Below are 15,191 nucleotides of genomic sequence, written 5' to 3'. Positions count from 1 at the left end.
ATACAGTGAGAGAGAGAGAGAGAGAGTGCAAAAGAGAGAGAGAGAGATACTAATTTTTATTGTTTTCATCAGTCTGATTCCAGTGTGCTTTGGCTGTATTACCCAAACTGTCATTTACAATTACTTCCATTATAACAAAAGTAAGATCATACAAGAGAAAGTAAGTTATAAGAGAGATTAACAAAGTACTCCTTTCAAATATGGAGGTAGGAAAGGAGAGCTCCTCCAGGAGAAAACAATCACTATGTACATCCCATGTTGAGTGTGTCCTATCCACACAGTCAAATAAAACAATCCCAAACTAAAATTCACCCTACAATACAGAATTCTAGTTTTTAGAGTACCTGACTGGATGAAACTGTAATCAAACAAAAGGAACACAGACAACTTGATTTGCATTTTCTAAATTATAGAAAAAATTATAATATCATCAAAAATTATAATACTTGCTATGTAACTATTAGAGAAAGTCTCATGTTTTCCAGTTCCAAAAAAGATAATGTCTTTTTAGGTTTCTTAAGTCAACCTATGGATCCCATATATAATAATTCTTTTTGAGAAGTATATAAAATTATTTTCTTACTAGTACTCATAACAGGAAAATAGTTACAATTTGCATCTTTATGAAATAAGCTGCTATGGTCTGAATGCGTGTGTTCCTCTAAAATTCTTATCTTGAAATCCTAACCCCAAGGTGATGGTATTAGAAGATGGAACTTTGGGGAGATAATTAGGTCATGAGGGAAGGTTAGTGTCCTTCTGAAAGCCTCAAGAAGAGATCCCTCACACTCTGCTCTGAAGTTGCAGCAAAAACATGACTGTGTAGTAAGAGGCCCTTGCCAGACACTGAATCTGTCAGGGTCCCGATCCTGGGTTTCCACCCTCCAGAATGTGAGAAATGAACTTCTGTTGTTTATAAGCCACGGAGTCTATGATGTTTTGTTATAACAGCCTGACTGGGCTAAGCCACAGAATAATCAGATTTTGAATTAAAGTATTTAAAATGACAGACTAAAATGGTAAAGAAGATTACTAGCACGTAAGAGCAGAAAACTGTAAGTTATTAATGACTAATGATGTTGCAACTGGATGGATTAGATACAGACTCAGGAAAAAATCTCTTAAAGAGTAGACAGGTAAAAATTTAATTTGCCATTGTGAGGGAAGAATTACCATGATGATTGGGTACACTTACCTTTCTCCAAATGAAATTAATTTTCTAAAAATAGTAAAGTTTTGAATTTAGATGAAATTCTTCACAAACTTTAAATGTTTGAGATTATCAGGCTTTATAGAGTAAGACATCCTATGATTGAGATTGTGGGACTATGGACTAAGACACCTGAATACCGCAAACAAATGTCTTGAACAGTAACTCTCCACAACCTTATCTATATTTCCCTGTTGCTCCATCTCCCACTCCCTGCAAGGACACTTGCTTTTTTTTTTTTTATAGCTGGGGTACTATCAAGGGTTTGGTTTGCTTACTTGGGGTTAAACAGCAAAAACTAGCCTAAAAATGGGACAGAGCTGGAGATATAGTTTAGTGGCAGAGTGCTTGCTTACCGTGCCTAAATTTGATCCCCATCAACAAACACACACACACACACACACACACATACACACACAAAAGAATGGGGACAAATGGTTAGAGACAGTATAGAATAAAGGTTAATATAGCTTGAACAGTCCAGGAAATATGGGGTGGGGGTTGTGACTAGAACATGGAGAAAGATAGAGAGAAATCCTTAAATGAGACATAGGACAGTTTGGTGATTCAAAAGGTAGGTCTGGGCATGGATTTTTATCAAGAATGTAGTGATAAAAGAGCAAGCGGTAAACAAAACTAGCTTACTTTTAGGTTCTACAGAAAGATACTAAGAGATTATGGAGTTTGTGACCTGTCTCTTTGAGCTGAATGAAAAATAGAAATAATTGCTTTAATCTGAATTAGTGGGTCTATCTGATTCCTCCAATTAAAAGCGTATCTGTGAAATATAAAGGTAAGATCTGAGAGGCTAGAGCTGAAAAAAAAAATCTTAGGAAAAAAAGCAATCTGCACTGTTACTCCTAATTCATATTCAAGTACAGGGAAGCAGTAATGTGTACTGCAGCAAGACTTACCCCAGGCTAGTCATTAAAAATTTCTGGATTTTTTTTTTTTTTTTTAAATACAGAAAGTCCCAGGACCCACCAGGAATCTGGAATGAGAAAAGCCAGTTTGCTTCAAACCCTGATTTAACCATTTCCTAATTAGGATTTTTTGAACAAGTTATTTAATTTCCTCTGTCTGATTTTCTCACCTGTAAAACAGGGCTAATGAAGTCATAATTTTATAGTGTTAGAATACAGACTGCAGGTATTCTCCTAAAAATTGTTTATTTCCACACCTTCTGCCATTGGAACATACTATAAATTCTAGCTGCTTTACTTTATAGCTGAACAAAATAAAACTTGTATTCTAAAATCTTGACTGAGAGTGAATTCTAGCCAGGTAACTATAAAGAAGCAGTGCGGGACCAAAATACAGTACATGCACATGGAGACTTTGCAAAAATGACAGCAGCACATAAGACTAAGGAAGGTGATGCAAAGTCTTCCCATTGAGGATGTCCCTGGTTTTTTTTTGGTAGGTGGCATGACTTTTCCCTGTCAAATGACCCTGTATTGCCAAAAGCTCACCTCCCACTCCAAGAAGGATGCTGGTGCTCCAGAAGAAATTTCCAAAAGCCTGGCTGTCAGGTTAAAGCTTTTTCCTCATTAAGTTACTGGATCTTGCCAAAAGGCTATCTGACACTCCAGGAAGGAGTGTGACTTGATCAATATGACATATTCAATAATAACTTGTAATTTCTCCATTTCTAACATAAAATTTCCCCTCCTTATTCTGTATTTTCCAGAGCCATAGTTTTTTGGGTTTTTTTATTTTATTTTGGTTGTGTGTTCAAGGTTACATAGTACTTCATTAAATAACTATGTTATCATTAACCAAACCTCTAAAGGGATATGCTTCGTTTCTTTTCAAGAAATACTTGATAGGAAACACTTATAAATCACACTATAATTAACATTTTTCTTTCATATTTTCACACTTCTGATTACATCTTTCGGATGAATTCCTAGAGGTGGAAGTACTGGGCTTTCTAAATGCGCAGCTAATTTGCTGCAGAGTGCATCTGCCAATTTATATTTCTTTGGTAATGCACTGGGAGATGATTTCACACACCTTTGCCAGTACTATTAGCATCACTATTTTTAACACTGTGTGTGAATTTGTCAGCTATTCAAAATAATAATAATTATAGTTAACACGTTTGCATCAGGCACTGTTCTACTGCTTTACACGTGTGGTGTGAGCATGTGGTTAAGTTGATAAGCTTATGATAATTTCTTTCACAGCAATGAAACCAAGTACAACATATATCCACTCATTTCTTTTTTCCCTCTCCCTCCTTCCTTCCTTTACTCCTTCCTTTACTTCATTCCTCCCTCACTCCCTCCCCCACTCTCTTCCTCCTGCCCTCCATTCCCCACTCCCTTTCAGCCTTCCTTCCTTCTTTCATTTCTTCTTCTTCTCTTCTTTTTTTTTTCTTTTTTTTTTTTGTGGTAGTAGGGCTTGAACTCAGGCCTTCTTTCTGTGTGGTAAACTCTAGCACTTAAGCCACACTTCAGTTCACACTCATTTTTCTCTATCATCCCCATATCAGGTAGGGCATCATGATTATTAACATCATTTGGAGATAAAAGATGAAACGCAGAGAGGTTAAGTGACAAGGCTAAGGTCATAGAGGTCAGAATTCAAACCCAGGCATTTGCACACATGGGAATATATTTTAATCATCATAGTTTTCCTTAACTATAGATTTTTTTTTCAGTACTGGGGTTTGAACCTCAGGACTTGCACTTGCTCTACCATTTGAGCCTCACCTCCAGCCCTTTTTAGTTTATTTTTCAAGTAAGAGTATTGCTTTGTCTGTGGGAAGGCTTATACTGTGATACTCCCATCTGTATCTCCCATGTAACTGGAACTACAGGCATGTGTCATCATGCCCAGCCCTGTTCTTCTTTTGCAATTTTTGAGACAGGGTTTTGCTATACAGCCCAGGCTGGCCTCAAACTTGTCACCTCCTGACCCAGCCTCCCACGTGCTGAAATTACAGACATGCATGCACCATCCCTAAGCTAAAATTGGTTTTCTTTGAATATTTTGAATTAGAACTTTAAAAAGGGATGGGACTGTAGCTCAAGTGATAAAACGCCAGCATAAAAAGCATGAGGCCTTGGGTTCAAAGCCCAGTATTTAAAAGAAAAAAGAAATTGATGAGTTTCTATGTATGTGTGTGACTGTCTAAGTTACTTCACTTTCTTTTTTCCTGGTAAACCTTCATAATATTGTGTTTTTTTATGAAATAATCAATTACATTTCTCAGAACTCTGTCCCAACTTGGAAAATGTGTTTCCATTTTTCTATCCTGAAGATCATACCATTACTATTCTTCAGTGACTCTAAGATTTGTTTTCACATTTCCACCGTCTCACGTAATACTAAATTTGCCAGCTGATGCCCAATAACCAAATTCTCATAATATGAAAAAACAGCAAAAATGCCCAATCAAGAAGAATTTTATTTTGTTATCCATGAAAGAGAAATAATACTTAGGAACTCATTAAAAACCCTGGGGAGCTGGGAGATGGTGGAGAATGCCTGTAAACCCAGCACTCAGGAGTTGAGGAAAGAGGATCGAGGATCGTAAATTCAAGGCTAGACTGGTCTACATAGCATGAATCTGTCTCAAAAGAAAAGGTCCAAAACAACAGATACAACAGAAAACTAGCTCCATCAAAAGCCTTGGGAACTGTTTTTGTCTTTCTATTTTTGGCTGTGTACAAGAAAAGGATGACAAGCAATAACAACTCAAATGCTTACAGCAACTTACTGTGTCCCAATTTCTGCAGTGAAGAATGTTCTCTATGCATCTACCCATCTTTATAATATTGCCTAGACAGATACCTGAACTTTACAGATAGGGAAACTGAGGCTCTGATAGCTTAACTTAACGAAGGCAGTTAAGATGGCCTATCTGTCTAATTGAAAAAAAGACATTATGCAGTCCGTCAGTGATTATCCAACCCTGCCTAAAGAACCAAAACCAAGTCTGTCACAATATCCATTAGCTCAGAGCATGCATTCCTAGAAGCAGGCATACTGCCTGATTGGCTGAATCACTTATCTAAGGAGAATGTATATATGCTATATACCAGCTAGTATATAATGAACAATTTGTGGCACATTGGCACTGGCAATCATTCTTTCTCTTCAGACTCTCCCACTCACTGGGGTATGGCCCTTTGGTTTTTTGGTTTTGTTATTGTTTGGGTTTTTGTTAGTTCTACCTGGCTGTGGTGATATTTGTATCAAAGGATTTCCACTAGTTCCATATTATCTCCTTAGTTTTACTTTGAGGCATGTTAAGCCCTACTAAAACGGGCATTTTGATTCTCATTATGAAAACACAGTTGATTTCTTTGTGACTAATCCAGCATTGCCACTGCCCAGGCATTTCAGTTTAGGAGCGTTCACCAGAACCCAAGAAACAGAAAGCAGGGAAGAATAAAAGGTTGCTGGACATTCTCTTTTCTTTCTTTTTTTTAGTCCTGAGGATCAAACGGGACCTCATTCAAGCTGGGCAAGTGTTCTACCATGAGCTACATTCCCAGTCTCAGCAATTTTCACTTGTTGCTGGACATCTTTAGCTTAAGTAGGTGACCTAGAGTATAAGAGACTGCTAAATATGTACTAGTATATTTTCTTACATCAACATTAACACTAATATTTAAATATAACAATTATGGTTAATTACATTAACTTACAATTAATCCACTGATTTAATATACAATTATCTGTATGAGTGTGTATCAGAAATAGAATTGTCATTCCTTAATACTACAGGAGATTGAGTCCAGATATCTCCCAGGAAACTAAAATTCACGGACGTATACTATTTGCATATAATCGTCTTATATCCTCCAGTATACCTCAGTTGATCTTTAGAATACATATAACACATAATACAATGCAAATGCTATCTCAATAGTTGTTATAGTATATTATTTAAAGAACAGAGACAAGGAAAAAAGTCTGCATGCTCAGTATGGAAGCAATTGTTTCCCCAAATATTTTAGACCTGTAGTTGTTTGAGTATGTGGATATAGCACCAACTGATATGGAGGGCTGACTGTAATATTATAATAAAACAAAGCAGAGAGGCATGAAATGGGGAATATATGCTGATGAAACCTGTGTCAATGTAGGAAAACCCAAATGAGGTTTCTACAATAAAAATCTGCAATACAAGAATTTTACCTGACTTTGCAACACTTATATGACATACATGTTGTCACATTGAATAGCTTAATAGACAAGTACCTGAAAGGAAAGGACTGTCTAAGAATACAAGAGTGTCTGTCTTTGGGAAGCCAGAAAATAGGATAGATGACTACCTGACAAAACTATTCACTTAATTATTGAGTCAGCAAAACAATTTAGAACACATACAACATATCAGGCATTATATTAGGTATTGTTATGGAGACAAAGACCCCCTGCCATCAATAATTATAATTTAGATGATCAAGTGAAAGACTACAGAATGGTCAAAGAAAGGTTGTAATGACCACACTAAGAAGCCATGGCAGGTAGCAGAGGCTGGGACAGGGCCTTCTCTCATTTGCTTCACTTATATGTTGTGAAAGGTCCTCTAAAGATAGATTAGGTGGGCATGGTGGTACATGTCTGTAATTCTAGTTATTTAAGAGGCATAGGTAAGACGTTTTCAGTCCAAGGCTGGCCCCAGGCAAAAACACAAGACCTTATCTGAAAAATAACTGAAGTAAAAAAGAAGTTGTCTCAGAGATGGCTCAAGTGGTAGATCACCTTCCTAGCAAGAGCGAAGCCCTGAGGTCATAATGAAGTACCCAAGCTCAGTTTCCCATTTGACACTCAACTATAAGTGACTTTAGCTGGCACCAGGGGAGGGTGCACTCAGGGCCCCTTACCTATTTACATACCACAGTGGGTACACAGTCTAAAATTGTCAGTGCTAATTTTATAAGCCACAATAAGGAAATTTTGTTTAAATTGAACAAGGATTTTTTTTGACTTCAGAAAACCATTTCCAAAACAAACCTTTCTGCCTTAATATGGTAATTCCATCACAGCCAGGAATACTATGTAAGGAAATGATGGCAGATACTTGCTTTTCATGGCTAGCCTAACCCGGAGGTTTAAAAAAAAAAAAAGTGAAATGAAAGTCTTTATAAATACATACGGGACTCCTGTGTAGGAAATTATTCATTTCATTTATTAAATATGTTGTGTTACACAATATACCCACATAACAGCAACTAACTGTTTTGACACTTGCCAGGAAACAAAACTGAAATACATTTTGACCTTGACAGCAAGATCAACAGTTAAGGAGACACTGTTGGTAATTCAAACCCATGAGATTCACTGGATACCAGAAGCAGGTCTGACGTGGAGAATTCAGTGCAACACTAAAATTCCCTTTGCTGTGCATTAGAGACCATCTGGCCACACTACACTTATTTATCTTCTTCCAAACCCTCCTTAAATCTACTTTGCTTTCACCCAGTCTTTAATGTAAAATATTCTATATTTAATACAAATAAAACATAGCCTGTGCCTATGGTAATTTTGTGTGTGGAAATGCTTAGTTTCCCACCCCAAAATATCATACTCTGTTCCTTAGTTTCTTCCCAGGTAAAATGAGAACTCCAGGAAAAGCCATTACCTATAGGCCAGTCCTATGACCATGGGGGATAATACAACACTAAAATATGCACAGGTATTATATGAAATTAAATGAGTGAAGGCTTTATAAATAGCTTAAATGTACAAAAATGCATAAAAACTACTTTTGTTGGTATTTTTTCTTTAAAAAAACTCATTTTAACTGATATATACATGAATATGAAAAAATAAATGTGTTGTATGTACTACACTTTGTTGTTCTTTGGATTATTAAACTCTTGATCTATCTAAAATATAAAGGCTCTTGAGAAATAAATTGTAAAAGCATTATTTCTCTTTTGAACACAAAGCTAAAATTTATCATGAAGTTGATCTCAAGTCAAAGTGGTTTCCTTGTCAGAGTGTGATACTGAGAATTGACATTAACACTTGTCAAAATCTGCATAATTTAAAAATACATAATAACACAAAATATTAAAATATTTTAATATTTTTCTTCTTGGCTATAAGAGTCTTTGGAGAATAAATTAAAGAAATATTCATCAGCCTTTTCTTTAGTTTCCTTTTTTCTCCATAAACTCCTTATGAAATAAAATACATTTGTCTACCATAAAAATATCACCATAATCTCAAAATGAATTTTTGAAAAGTAGTATTGAGTTGATATTCTCAGAGCATGAACATCTAACAACTTTTTAGTCAACTGATTTAGTTAATTATGACTGAGACCTAAACAACTGACTAACCTGCCCAATAATTCATTGAGATGTGATTAGTTTAATAAAACTCCTTCCTTGCTCCTTGATCTATAAAATTGGTAATTAAGGATTATTAACATTGCTTTACACCAAACCCCCTTTCCATGATTGCATAAGCCTTATATTACACAATCAGGTATTAAAAATATATTAAGTCAAAAATAACATCTGTTCGATAATATTTTTTAGTTATGATATCTTGTAACACAGATGAAAATGTGATTTTTTTTCATTGCCCTGCATTACCTTAATGCCTAGCACGATGTATGATGAAATCTGATCTAAGCGTTCTTACCTTTATGTTATTTCCATTTCTCGTAAATCCTGTACCTCCATTTCCATCAATGTGGGTTTATTTGCCAAATTAGCATATTTCCAATGTCAATGTAAAGTTGCTTACCCATAATATATAGGAAACTATTAAATATTTCATTTTCCTTTGTACTTTTTGCGAGACTTAAAAAGGCCCACGCAAACTCCCCTATAACTCTGGCAGGCTGCTTTTACCAAATAAAGGAGCATCAAGCAGTAAACATATACTACTAACCAACTGTATTTTTATGTTATCTAAAGTAAGAGTAAGCCTACACAACACATCATTTTCAGGAACTTGAAATACACTGATAGTTGGTTGTGCCTGATAATAGGGTTAGTTGTCCAGGTCACATAATCCATGTATACTAGTCCTCTGGTTGCTGTGATAGTGCTTTTTAATGTCACTTGTGTTTATGCAGAAAGTGCTGTCAGTGACTCACTTTCCTCATGTTAACTGATAAAAACTTAATACAATTACTGAAAAAACAAGTGTTGACATCCCAAATTAATTAACTGTACACAATGTGCTAGTGAGATATTAAACATTTTAACACATGGTTGAAGTGTGGGGTACTTTGCTACATTGCTCACACTAAATCTAGTAAACCAAGGTTAACATTAGGAAAATAAGGTATTACATGTTGAAAATATTTAAACAAGTGGCAGAGAAAAAACAGAGTTAGGAACCTCTTGAATTATAGCAACAGTAAGAGGAAAGCTGAAACAGCTTTACAATGACTTTTCCTCTCAACAAATAAATATTGAGAGAAAAACGTGTGTGGGATGACAGTGCTGTTTTAAAGCACACACAATGAAATATTTTAAGAAATTGCCTAGAGTAAAATAGGATAATTGTGATTTTTAATAGAGAAAAAAGAGAAAAGCCACCTAAATTGTTATATTTTCAAACAAAGCAAAATATTTCAAATAAAGCATAAAAGTATATATGTGCATGTATAACTATTATTATTAAATTCAAATTACCTTAATAGTAAAACAAGTACTTCTTTAGCTTATTGGAATGCATAATTTTTTTATTTAGTAGATGGATTTCAAAGGTAAGGAAATAAGTGAATTAGTGAAATGTGGCCTGGGTATTAAGAGTTTGAAATTTTCCTGTTCAAGTACACCAAAATGTGCATTTAATCCTCCTATCATATGTCGTAAGCTACAGAAATGTCTTAAGCTTTTCTTTATATGGTTCAAGTTACCAATACATTTAAAAATATTTTTAAATTTATTGTCTTATTCAGTATATTACTAATCACTGCAAGCATGAAGAGAGAAAAGAAATAAAGTATTGTGCAGAAGGAAACAAAACCCTACTAGTGATCTCCATTAAAAACTACATCTAAATCTAAAAAACGTATGCAGCCAAGGAAAACAAATGGTTTTGCCTTGCCATCTCTTACTGAGCAGCTTTACAAGGCTTTCATTTGCCTTGTTTCATCCTTCACTTGGACAGGAACCTCTTAACTGTTTTCTTTCATGCTTTTTTGTCTCTAGCCTCCAGTCCTACACACACACACACACACACACACACACACACACACACACACACACACACACATTCTTTTCCTATAGTCTCTGCAGTAGAAGCTACCACAGTTGTCTCATTTTTATGAGACTTGCAGACGTCTGCCAGGCTGATAGGAAATGCTGATTAAGAAAGGGTTTATCTACTTTTCATCCAAAGTATGTCAACCATTAAGGAAATTATAAAAAGCAGCAACAATATACTCTGCTTTTATTCAGAACCTTTCCCTTAGCGATTATTAAAAGGATGATATTTTTAGCCAAAGAAAGCAAAATGCATCTGCAGCAGCTGGTTTCCAAGGAAACGGAATAATTTAAAACCATGTGGAGCTCTGCTCTCTAATTTTCATCAATCCCCCTTCATTCCTAGAGGTAGCTTTGCTCAGAATTTATAATTTCTAAAAAAATGTAGCTGCACTGACTTATTTTATCTAGTACATTTCAGGAGCTCAATATATGGTCTTATGTTACCTCAAATTCCAACCAGGAGGATTCAGTTAATTTCAACTATTACTTTATTTGAAAAACCAAAATCAGAAAAATCCATCAGTAATTAGAAACATAGCAAAATTTCAGTATTATGTCATGATTTTTGAAATCAAGAAATGATTCCACATAAACCATGCAAAAATATTTGCCTAACTCAATAGGAAACTTAAGTGTGCAAACACATTGATAACTATATTTAGTACATTTTGGAAGTTTAGGGTAGTTTTTCATTAATTTAGATATTCTTTACCCAATATTCATTAATTTTTCTTCCCCACTTATTTTACTTTCTCAGAAATGTTATGTTCCTCTTTATTCAAACAAACAAAAAAAGCCAAAACAAGACCAAAAAATTATTTAGAAATTATATAGTCATCCTTATTAGTTTATAATTCATTTAAAAATATGAAAACTACATATGGGCAAATTATTTTCATCATTAGTTAGACTTTGATTTTATTATGATCAACAGGTATTAGTCAATTGCAATGTGCTCAAGTCTGTAATATTTCTCAAAAGCTCAATTGTAATGAGGTCCCTTCACCCTTAAATAATCTATATTATGCATTAAAATAAGTTTAGATTGAAATGGTTTGAACTGAAATAATTTGTCATGATTTTATTGTTATTTATTCTACATATTTAGAAATTTTCCCAACGGGAAGATAAAAGACAGTATTAGGAGTTATAAGCAACTAATAAAGTAAAATCTTAACTTTAGAGAAATTAAGAGACATTGCCTTGGGGATATTGTCCGCAATATGAATGTGGGATGGACTTTTTATCTAGATGTTTCTGATTGATAAATGAACCTATCAATGAAACTTGCCTGTTAGACTGGTAAATTTTTGCAGAAATGTTTAACCCTCCACAATTATGTGTCTGTACTCTTAAAATGAAAATGGACCCATGCATGTCAATAAGTGTAGATCGATGGTTCTTTAATGATCACATAACCTTAAAATTTATGGACTAAAATAATACCGCTATTCAAAAACATGAAATTTATCTAAAGGAGTAGGTTAAAGTAAAAGGTTTAAATGCACACAAATCACTCATTCTAAATTAGAACTAAAAGATTCTATAATCTGCAACGATTGTTTCTAAAAGCCATTTGCTGAATTGTAAATAAAAAAGGACACCACACTGAATTTTGTATTTGTGTATTCAGAGAAGGCTCCATTTTCTCAGGACCTGTGGAATTTACCAAGCTTTTTTCATTCTTCCTTTGATTCCCAATAACACAAGCCCAAAAAAGAACAAAAAACAACAAAACAGAAGACACACGAAGACTTATTTTGTCTATTGGTTTTGCCTCAATAACACTTGCTTAGAGAGCTATGCAGGGTGAGACATGCCTCTGGTGGTTTTTTGTTTATTTGTTTTATTTAATCGGCTAAAGGTTTTGCAGAGAGAAAGAACAGCTCACTGCAAGGCTCTCGCAAGTAATGAGAGACACTTTCTGGAAATGTCTCCGGAATAATTTCCATCATATAAAATCGTTTCAATAAAAATTGAGAAGCATTACCTTTTAAAGAAAAACAGAATTTTCTTTTCTGTTTTCCTTTTTTTTAATTTCTAAAATATTTGTTTCGCTCTTACCTGTAAATATGGTTTCTGCACTTGGGCTCCGTCAGAACACACTGAAGAGAAGTTCACTCCGCCCTCGTCCATCCATCAGGCAGCACCCAACCAATAACAAAAGCCAGATCCTGGCATTCTCCCGCTCATGCTCCCTGCTGCTTCCCCTCCGTGTTCCCTCCCACCCCCATTCTTTTAGAGGACGAATCCCTGCAGCTGGGAGAGGAAGGCAGCAGCAAAAAGAATATGGAGAGAAAAGAGGGAGAAAAGACATTTCAAAGAATAGCTCCACACTATGGAAAATGTCTTCAGGTGACCTCAGCTGAAGGAACACGGCTTGCTTTGGACTGAGGAAATTAGGATTAATCAATACCTTGCCCATCAAAAATCAAAGCAAAACCTCATGATAAAATCTAAGTAAATTACTTATTTTTTCAGCTCCCATTGATTTTTTTTTTCAGTGAAAAAAAAATTTATCTGCTCTTTGTCCATTCTGAGATGTAGATAGAGGAGGGAGACTGAACATCATCAATATCACATCTGCAAAGATATAAAATTAGATGAATCAAAGCATTGGTTTCTTACACTGTTTGCACTACAATCTCTGATAGGCAATGTTCCCATTCACAACAGATTTTGGGGCCTGATTAGCATTTATAATAAATTCATCCTGAGTATTAGAATATTCAAATATTTCGGAGTTCTGTGGTTTGCATCACTTCAGATTCCTTTACTGCCAGCACCAATTTATGAATAATGGAGCTTGCTGAAGATTAAAAAGGATCAGCCACTCATTGCCAAGTCTCAGAGTGACTGATTGAACTCTGATTTTGTTCTTAACAACCTCAGGCAAAATAATTTCACTTCTCAACTAAGAAGCATAATATGAATCAATGGACAATTGGGAAAACATCGGAATAGAATTTTGTAAGACAACAAAGCAAATTCATCTGCAGCTTTAAGGAAGCTAATTTTTAAAAATCATATTACAAACCAGTGTCCTTTATACTAAAAACACTGTTAGCTGAGTTCCTCTAGTGGAAGTGGTCTAAAAGAGTTTCCTTGGGAAGACATACATTAGTGGATTTACATTTTTACCCATGGATGTTATCTCCATCCACAAAGGTATGTGCTATCTACTTGAACTGTTCACAGGTTTTGCTATTCAATTTCTTAAATCAGTAATGTGTCCTCACTGGAACAAGACTGTCACTGGAGGATGGATGAGGGGGCTCCCACAGCTTCCCAGTTTCCACACAAAATCTCAGGTCCTTGAGAGCCACAAACACTGAAAAGCATTTCCAGGTGTCACAACAAAGAATCTCACAAGGTGAAAGTTTTAGCAAGGATTTATTTTAGTATAACAGGATAAAGTATAGACAAGGGGCAGGGAGAGAGGAAAAGAGAGAGAAATAGTTCCTGTTCTGCATGCAAGAAATAGGAGCAAAGACTCCAAATGGTGGTCCTCAACTCTTAGTTTTACAGTGAAAAGCTCAGAGAATAGTCGTGATCAAAAATAATGGGTCTGGGTGATTGAGCTGGCTGACAAGGAGGGATCACCCTCCCAAATCACCCTAAATCAGAGACAATACATGCTTTAGAACTTCCTTTTCCTAGATATGATTATTTCTTCACCCATCCAAGGATCCTTGCAGCTCCTTAATATCTCAAAGAAGAAAGCTGAAGCAGGTAGTTCCTCTTTGTCTCCCTGTCAGCTGCTCTGGTTCTCCATATTCCAATGTCAGAGTCTGGCCTTTTAAATATTGATTAAAATATAATTTCCCTGTCTCCTCATCTATCTATCCTGCTCAAGACCTAAGGGAAAGACATGTGGCAAGCAAGTATTCATACTGTATTTCTAAGAGTGCCAGGCGTGAGGGCCAGGCAATCCAAGAACAATCGTACGGAAGACTTAGTGTCTATTTGTTAGAAAGGAATGGCCTTGATGTAACCTGAAGCTGACTTTAGACAGAATGCACTGGGGCTGAGAGTGAACTTAGTGGTAGAGTGTTTGTCTGGCATAGATGAAGCCCTGAGTTCAATCCACAGCACAGGGGAAAAAAAAATTCTGACTTTACTCAGTTTGAATGGTTATTTGGAGGAGATTAGGGAGGTTTTGCTGGAGATTATGAAGAGGATTAAACTATTCATGATTTCTATACCATAAACCCTCTATTGGGAAAAATGTTGGGAAAGACAGCATGGTCCTATTGCTAGAAATAACTGGAGGAACCCCTAGACAGGCAGCATTTCCGCAAGTAGGGGTTGGGGACATCTGCCTCAGAATCACTGGGAGAAGGCTTATTAAAAATGCAAATCCATGGGCCTCCTTCCAGACTAAGTCAGCATTTGAAGGCTTTGTGATTTAGCATTTTTAGCAAGTTCCTTAGGTGATTTTGATGCCAACTACCTCTATAAATAGAAACTACAGATGTGTTCCCTGGACACAAACTATAGCCAGATTTCTTCTGGTTAGAGATGATGGTTCCATTTATACTCAACTAAACTCATGAATAGGTCTGGGGTATAGGCCTAATTTGGAAATTGTCAACACCTGGGATATGGTGAGAGCAATGAAAATGTGTGAATGACCTGAAGTGTTAACATGTAAAATTTATAAAAACTTCAGCAAAACTTCATAGTGGAAAAACAACCTGAGTAAAAATGGGCAAAGACCTAAATAGACATTTCTTCAATGATGACATAAAAACAGCCAATAGCATTTGACACAGCATTCA

The 15,191-nt window shown here is 35.6% G+C and overlaps 1 protein-coding gene across 1 annotated transcript in view; it reads right to left on the bottom strand.

The window, feature by feature from the left end:
- The window catches only part of Csrnp3 (cysteine and serine rich nuclear protein 3), a 168,373-nt gene extending 155,815 nt beyond the window's left edge, over positions 1-12,558 (bottom strand). The window contains exon 1 of the mRNA XM_020184534.2: positions 12,475-12,558. The gene's annotated coding sequence lies outside the window, so the exon portion shown is untranslated. The remainder of the gene's footprint in view (positions 1-12,474) is intronic.
- Positions 12,559-15,191: the final 2,633 nt, after the last annotated feature.

This window comes from Castor canadensis, chromosome 4 (assembly GCF_047511655.1).
Source record: "Castor canadensis chromosome 4, mCasCan1.hap1v2, whole genome shotgun sequence".
Taxonomy (NCBI): Eukaryota; Metazoa; Chordata; class Mammalia; order Rodentia; family Castoridae; genus Castor; species Castor canadensis.
The sequence above is the reverse complement of the archived record's forward strand: the minus strand, read 5'-3'. Positions and strand labels throughout refer to the sequence as shown.